The sequence below is a fragment of the Mastomys coucha genome, unplaced genomic scaffold (genome assembly GCF_008632895.1).
Source record: "Mastomys coucha isolate ucsf_1 unplaced genomic scaffold, UCSF_Mcou_1 pScaffold16, whole genome shotgun sequence".
Taxonomy (NCBI): Eukaryota; Metazoa; Chordata; class Mammalia; order Rodentia; family Muridae; genus Mastomys; species Mastomys coucha.
Window position 1 is genome coordinate 75,474,347 of NW_022196898.1, and position 7,071 is coordinate 75,481,417.

The following is a 7,071-nucleotide window of genomic DNA, read 5'->3' on the forward strand; positions in this document are numbered from 1 at the left end:
AAGTACAGACACTACCATAGGTGGCTGAAGTGGTCCCTAGAGCTCCATACCCGGCATGCTGTACCTGCCTTCTACTCCACGCACCTTCTGTTCTCTTTGATTTTTCTCTTCATGGCCCTTTAGCTGGAAAATGCCTTCTTATCTTTTAAATCCCAGATCAAATACCATCTTCTCTTTGGGGAACATCTTTTTTTTTTTTTACTCTCATCTTGCTTTTCCCCTTTGTGTTTAAGGTTAATCTGTGACATTAAACCTCAATTAGAGTCCATATTCCAGTGTCAAGTTCATATTTTGGGTCTAGCTATTTGTGACCTTGGAGACCTTGGTTCTATAAAGTGGTTTCCAGCATGGTCAATCGGCATTTTTTTTTTTTTTTTTTTTTTTTTTTTTTTTTTTTGTGCATCAGAATCACGAAGAACATATAATGCCTGAAAGAGTCCCATCCCAGATCTACTGGATGAGACTCTCTCCCATCCAACTAGCATCCTGGCCCAGGCCTGTTTAGTCTCTGACATCAAATGAGATGGAGTACGTTCTGTGGTATGATTAAACACCTGAGTCAGAATCTTTAGGGGAGGGGGGAGCGAGCGTGCAGCCTGCAATCGATAAAAGCAAAGAGTTTAGTGAGCTGCCTTCTGTCCATTAGCTCTTCAGAGCCACTGTTGCATCAACTGTGGTCATTCAAGACCCCGGCTGAAGGGGGAAAGCTTGAATCCACTGCATTAGCCAACAGGCCGGTGCACTCAGACTGTTACGGGAAGCAAGGTCAGGGTGTTGGCCTCAGTGTTGGTCAGTGCTGCCTTAATGGCTCTGCCAGTTACTTCCTACTTTGCACAGTCATTTGTTTTCAGTCAGGGCCTCACCCCCAAATGTAAAAGTATATGCTCGAGAGTAGCATCCCCTTTACTTATGAAACCACAATCTTCTTCTTTGAAATTCTTGTCCATAGACCATACCAGCCTCTGAGGAGTAAAGAGATGAATTACAATGTGGTCTTCCACTTCTTTCTTGTGGCCTTTGCTCCCGAACAAGTTGAGGGATCAGCAAAATAACACAAGCACTGGTTCATTGAGCCTTCTTGCTTCTTTTTAACCCAGATAGTCTGGAGACCTATTGACAGAAGGTATTCCACTTATCACCTTAAGAAACGTTAACAGGAAAATGTGTTAAGTATTTTCCTATAGTTCTGTAGTAGACAGCAACATAATTACTATGTGTTCTTCATCCTAGACCAGTTCCACACTGAACTCTACTTCCCTTTGACTCTTAACAATGCCAACAATATAATTCTGTCAAGGAAGCGTAAGTACATATTGGAAAAAGACACTAGATAAGCCAAAATAACAGGAATTGTTTTATAGTCTGTAACAATGACTGAATACCTACTGTGTGATATAAGAAACCCATAATGCCCACCCCAGAGAAACTTACAAATTTTATAAGAAAATACAATTATACACAAGCAGGCAGCAGAGGGATCTGAGTTGTTTTCTGTTGTTGTGGTAACAAATGCAGGTTAAGATAAAAACTTTGATGTTAGTTCACAGTCTGAAGGCCCATCAGGCCATGGCAGGGATGTCCAGGGAGCAGGATAACCAGCTTGAGGCAGCTGGTTAAGTTGCTTCCACAGTTGGGAAGTAGAGAATGATGGTCACTGGTACCCAGCTTTCTCCTTTTTAACATTTCAGGACCCAAACCTGAATGTTAGGTTGTTCTTCCCATCTCAGAGAACTAAATCTAGACAGGCTCCACAGGAATGTCCAAAGGCCTGCCTCCTACACGATTCTATATCCTGTCAACATGACAATAGTAACTTTCCTAAGAGGTGAGAAGATTTTTTTTTCATCAGACTTACTTTGAAGCCATTATAATGTTGGTGGCTGACTTAAGGTTCTATTGCTGTGAACAGACACCATAACCAAGACAAGTCTTATAAAGTACAACATTTACTTGGGTCTGGCTTACAGGTTCAGAGGTTCAGTCCATTATTATAAAAGTGGGAACATGGCAGCTTCCAGGCAGGCATGGTGCAGGAGGACCTGAGAGTTCTTTGACTTTATCTGAAGGCTGCTAGCAGAATACTGACTTCCAGGCAGCTAGGATGGGGTTCTTATAGCTCATACCCACAGTTGCACACCTACTCCAACAAGACCACATCTACTCCAATAGAGCCACACCTCCTAATAGTGCCACTCTCTGGGCCAAGCATATACAAACTATCACAGAGGCAAATAAAAATGTCTAACTTCTCTTCTTTCATTCATCCCTAGACTGTTTTTGACATTCTCAAGTTCAAATCATCGCTCCTCTCAGTAGTAGCCATTACTGTTCAGCTAGAATAATGAATAGTTTTCTGTTGTTTTGCCATCCAAACCATGTCATGAATTACCAGATTATTATCTTTTTCTCAATCATTGCTAAGAATACTGCTTCAGTTTTATTCCATCATTTATTACAGCATCAACATGCCCAGGAGTTTCTTAACTGTAGAAGTTGGATAAATAGTTTCACTTCCTCTTAGGGTAATGAAAACAGAACACCGGTTATAACATTGGACAATCACGAACACGTAAATGAGTGAGGAAGGAATCATTTCTCTCTAATACCATCGACTCCAAAGTCATTCTCAGTGATTAGAGGATAAATCGACCAACTCTGGGTAACATCTGTATGTTTTGTGACAAAACTTTTAGGGAGATATAACATCCTTGTATACTCACCACAGAGTGGAAACTCATGACAGACCAAAGTACAGATACCCTCAAAGCTCAAATGGTGAACCAATGAGTTTTATTGAAGTTACTTACAAGAATGTGAGTGTGGGGTTCCTTAGAGGAACCAAGATGACTCAAAGACAGCTGCATCACCTACGCCCACCCCAGCATGGGTGACATCCCACAAGGCTAGTAACCTGGAGCACACTGCACAGCTTACAGGCTGCTCACAAGGTTGGAGAGTGTCATTTCCAGCTATTGAAGTTGGTCTAAATCATTTCCAGGCAGCTCAGATGGTTTCTGCTTCTTCCAGGCAGCTGGTCTGGTCTCAGCGTCTTCTTTGCAGCTCAGCTTGTCTGAGAGTCTTATTTGCCACTTGGCTTTGCTACATCAGTGAGGCAGACTTTCAGGTTTTATTGCTTATTCTGGCAGGGAGGGGGCTTAGTGAATCTGGTCAGTTTCAGGGACTTCCTGAAGCCATTTTGTTTTCTTTCCTGATTAAGGAGCCTCCTGCAGGATGGGAGGTTTCAATCTCAGTGGAAACTGTGTACTCCTAAGGATAATGTGAAGTCATGATTCTCAGTAGATCACGGAATGACAAGAATGAATTGTACTGGAACATAATTCAAAGGCACAACATTGCAGATGGGGGAAAGTTGATTCTGACTGCAAAAATCTCAAATTTCCACAGAATAGTTTGCGTTAGTTAGCATTACGAGGTAAGGTTCAAGGTTTCCTCATATCTACTCAAGTGATTTGACAATGTTCAATGAGACAATGCCTTTTCCTAGCAATCTTTCTGTAAAACTGTAATTTCTGTGAAAATTAAACTTATTTTGAGATTTTTATCTTACCCCAGTGAGGATGGCTAAAAATAAAACAGCAAAAGGTAACGAATGCTGGTGAGGATGAGAGGAACCAGAAACCCTCATGCTCTGTTGGTGGAAATGCAAACTGGTGCAACCACTATGGAAATCACTGTGATAGTTTCTCAGGAAACTAGAAATAGACCAAGAAATATCACCAAGCAATACCACTCCTGGGCATATTCCCAAGGACTCTATTTCTTGCTACAGAGACACATGCTCATCCATATTTATAGTTGCTCTATTCACTATAGCTAAAGCATGGAACTTGCATAGATATTGATTGAATGATAAATGGATAGTGGAAACATGGTATCTCTATATAATGGAATGTATTTAGCTGTAAAAAATTAAATCATGAAATTTATAGGTAAATGGATGGAGCTAGAAGCAGTCTATTGAATGAGGTAACCCAGACTTAGAGAGGTAAATGTCACTGATGAATTTTATCTTTAGATGTGTATGTTTAATTTGGAGTACTTGTAGAATTCAGGCAACTATAAAGGGGCCTTATGTGGGGGTTGAGTGGGAAGAAAGATCATAAGTGGACTGGATAGTATAACATAGATGATATGAAGAGGGTGGGTGTGTAAGGGGAGAGAGGTGGAGAGGTAAGACACAGGAGCAGGCAAGAGGGATAACTAATGCTAAAAATATTTGAAAAAATATATAAACATACTATAGCTTTGGCCTCTTAGATCTATTTGTCTGTCTGTCTATCTATTTATCTATCTGTCATCTATCTATCTTCATATAAAAGAATTTAATTGGATTTACCCTACACAAAGATCATGCTTCTCCCAGAAAGCCATAGGCTACACAATAAACCTCAAGTGCCAGGTGTGGGGTATCTTCTCTTAAGTTGTAGATAAGGATTGTCCAGGAGATGGATATTCCATCCCCTCCCCACTCCCAATGATACAAGGTATTGCTACTGATACTGTTTGAGCAGCAAAACTTGATGGTAAGACTCTCCTGCAGATGACACACCTTGGTCATGGGACATGTAGAAATTAAGTTGTCTTGAGTAGGATGGTTCCTTTTAGATAATTTTCATACTTCTAAATGGTGCTATGTGGGTTGCTACGGGAAAACAGTCATCAAACAGGTTACTCTACTTTCAATGCCATGTGCTACAGTTATGACTGCTGTGGCAAGGTATATTCTCATGGGGGTAATAGTGGCATGTATGTTATATGGTTAATTAGCCCCCTTTTTAGTTGGAGTTAAGTCTGGCTCCACGGGAGGAAACACATGCCTGATTCTAGCCAGGAACCCATGTTTGGGAGGCTTATAGGCCCCCAGAGTGAACTCAGTATTATTATTGTGCTAAATGTACTTAGTTTCAAATATTCCCTCTAAATTTGTATTTATATACTTATAGATCAGAGCAGCTTTCAGACCTCAATCAGAGACGTTTCTTTGTACAGTGACAGTGACTAATTCAGGAACTCAAAACTGAACAAAGCATAAAGACTATGTGTCATTGGAGTGCACAGCCACAAACTAGACATCTGTATCATATACCTGAAGGATCTGGGACCATCACAGATGAGGAGGCAAAATGTAGTGAGAGCCAGAGCTCAAAGGTGGTGGTGGAAAGCAAAACAAATCTTTTGGACACGATAAGGCTGCTGCCCTTGTGAAGTCACAAGCAGCTTGAACATGACCCGCATAAGATCAAGCCAGTCAGCACTCTAGCATGGAGTGTGAAGGGGTTCACAAGCCCCCATCCTCTAACAGAGGAGATTTAGACAGTTGATAGCTTCTGTGGGGTGGGGAGAGGGAAAGTCAGTGTTCTTTAAGGGTATTGCCTCGGGTAGTAGGTACATCATGTCTCAGCTGATGGTCTCACACCCAAGAGTATGCAGACAGCACAAATGAGACTTGATGGGTTATAAAGAAGAAGAAGAAGAAGAGGGAGAAGGAGGAGAAGGAGAAGAAGGAGAGGAGAAGAAGGAGAAGAATAAGAAGGAGAAGAAGGAGAAGGAGGAGGAGAAGAAGGAGAAGAAGGAGAAGGGAAAGAAGGAGAAGGAGGAGAAGGAGGAGGAGGAGGAGGAGAAGGAGAAGGAGAAGAGAAGAAGAAGAAGGAGAACAAGGAGAAGAAGGAGAAGAAGGGAAAGAAGCAGAAGGAGAAGGAGGAGGAGGAGGAGGAGGAGGAGGAGGACATACAGAGTTGAGGGTGCAGATGAGAGTGTTGGCTAGAATGGATCTGGGAAGAGTTAGGGAGAAAGAGTTGGGGGTGAATATGATCAAAATACATTGTATGAAGTACTTAAAGATTTAATAACTTTAATTTTTTTTGAAAATCAAAAGGCATATTCTCTCTCAAAAAAATGAAACAGTGGAGGTGATATCAGACTGTGTATGCTCCCTGAAGGTGCACTGTGAGGAACAGAAAGACAACCATTTCCCTGAAGTATGGCCATGATGGGAAAGAAAGAGAATACAATGTTCTCACTCACCAAAGGTAATGTTGAATAAATGCCACTTTTAACCACAGTTCCTGATGTCTTGCCTTAATAATGTTATAGGATAATTTTATAATATATATTATATAGTTTGCATAAAACAGAGGCAAAAGATATCCATGGATCTGAGGCAGAAGTTTTCACTTCCAGGAATTTTTCTTAGGGACATAGAGATATCTTTTGTGGTATTTTCCCAGAAGATGATTCTGTTCTGTGGACTCTAAGGAAGGACTCTTACCCCATGACAGTGTGCTTGGTGAAGGGGAGGCCAGCAAATAGAAAGAGAAAGGTGAAGCAGAGGGGGCTTTTGGTCAGGAGAACCTGGTGGACTCAGGCTATGACATATTCTCTCTCCTTCAAGCAAATAGTAATAATAAGTCATTGTTATAAGAAGATACAGGGAAGGACTTGGTAAAATTATAAACAAGGTGACCATCTTCATGTATCACAAGTAGAATGGAAAGATTTTAATAGTGAGTAGGATGAAATCAAGAGCCTGCCAGATTCTAGAGACTGAAGTGGGAAGCAAGGAGGGAGAAGGTATCGATTTTCTGGGGAAGATACAGGTCCCTGCCATCACCCCACTCCTGATACTGTTGAGAACTTCCTCGGTGGAATGTGGGGTGACTCCACAGAGACAAGACATTCAGGCGAGGAGGGATGGAAGAAGCGGGCAGCCATTTCTGTGTGGACAGCAGTGAGTGGACAAGGCTTTCCCTGAAGAAAGAAGTGAACATCTCATTCTGACCAATCCATGGATCAGGAGTAGGTATACACCCGAGAGAGATGGAGTTTAGACATTCATCCCCTTACCTGTCTCTTGGGAATGCCCAGAGTGGGGAACTTCTTCCTGGCACTGGTCTCCCAGGCTGGAGCCTTTTACTGCGATGGACACAGTTTTCTTTCTCAACATCCCCTTTCCATTTTCTTACTCACTTTTACTGTTCAGGGAATATCAAAACCCTAGCCATCACAAGGGCGCTTTAATCCTGTCATTCTGCTGCTGCTCATGGTGTGTCC

General features: G+C 41.7%; 1 long non-coding RNA gene across 1 annotated transcript; it reads right to left on the reverse strand.

Annotated features, from left to right (window-relative positions):
* Window positions 1-406: 406 nt before the first annotated feature.
* On the reverse strand, window positions 407-5,169 carry LOC116094314. Its single transcript, XR_004120042.1, has 2 exons — window positions 5,108-5,169; window positions 407-1,139 (listed from the first exon to the last, which is right to left on the reverse strand). It is a non-coding gene; the product is annotated as an uncharacterized LOC116094314 (long non-coding RNA).
* Between the last annotated feature and the right edge of the window lie 1,902 nt (window positions 5,170-7,071).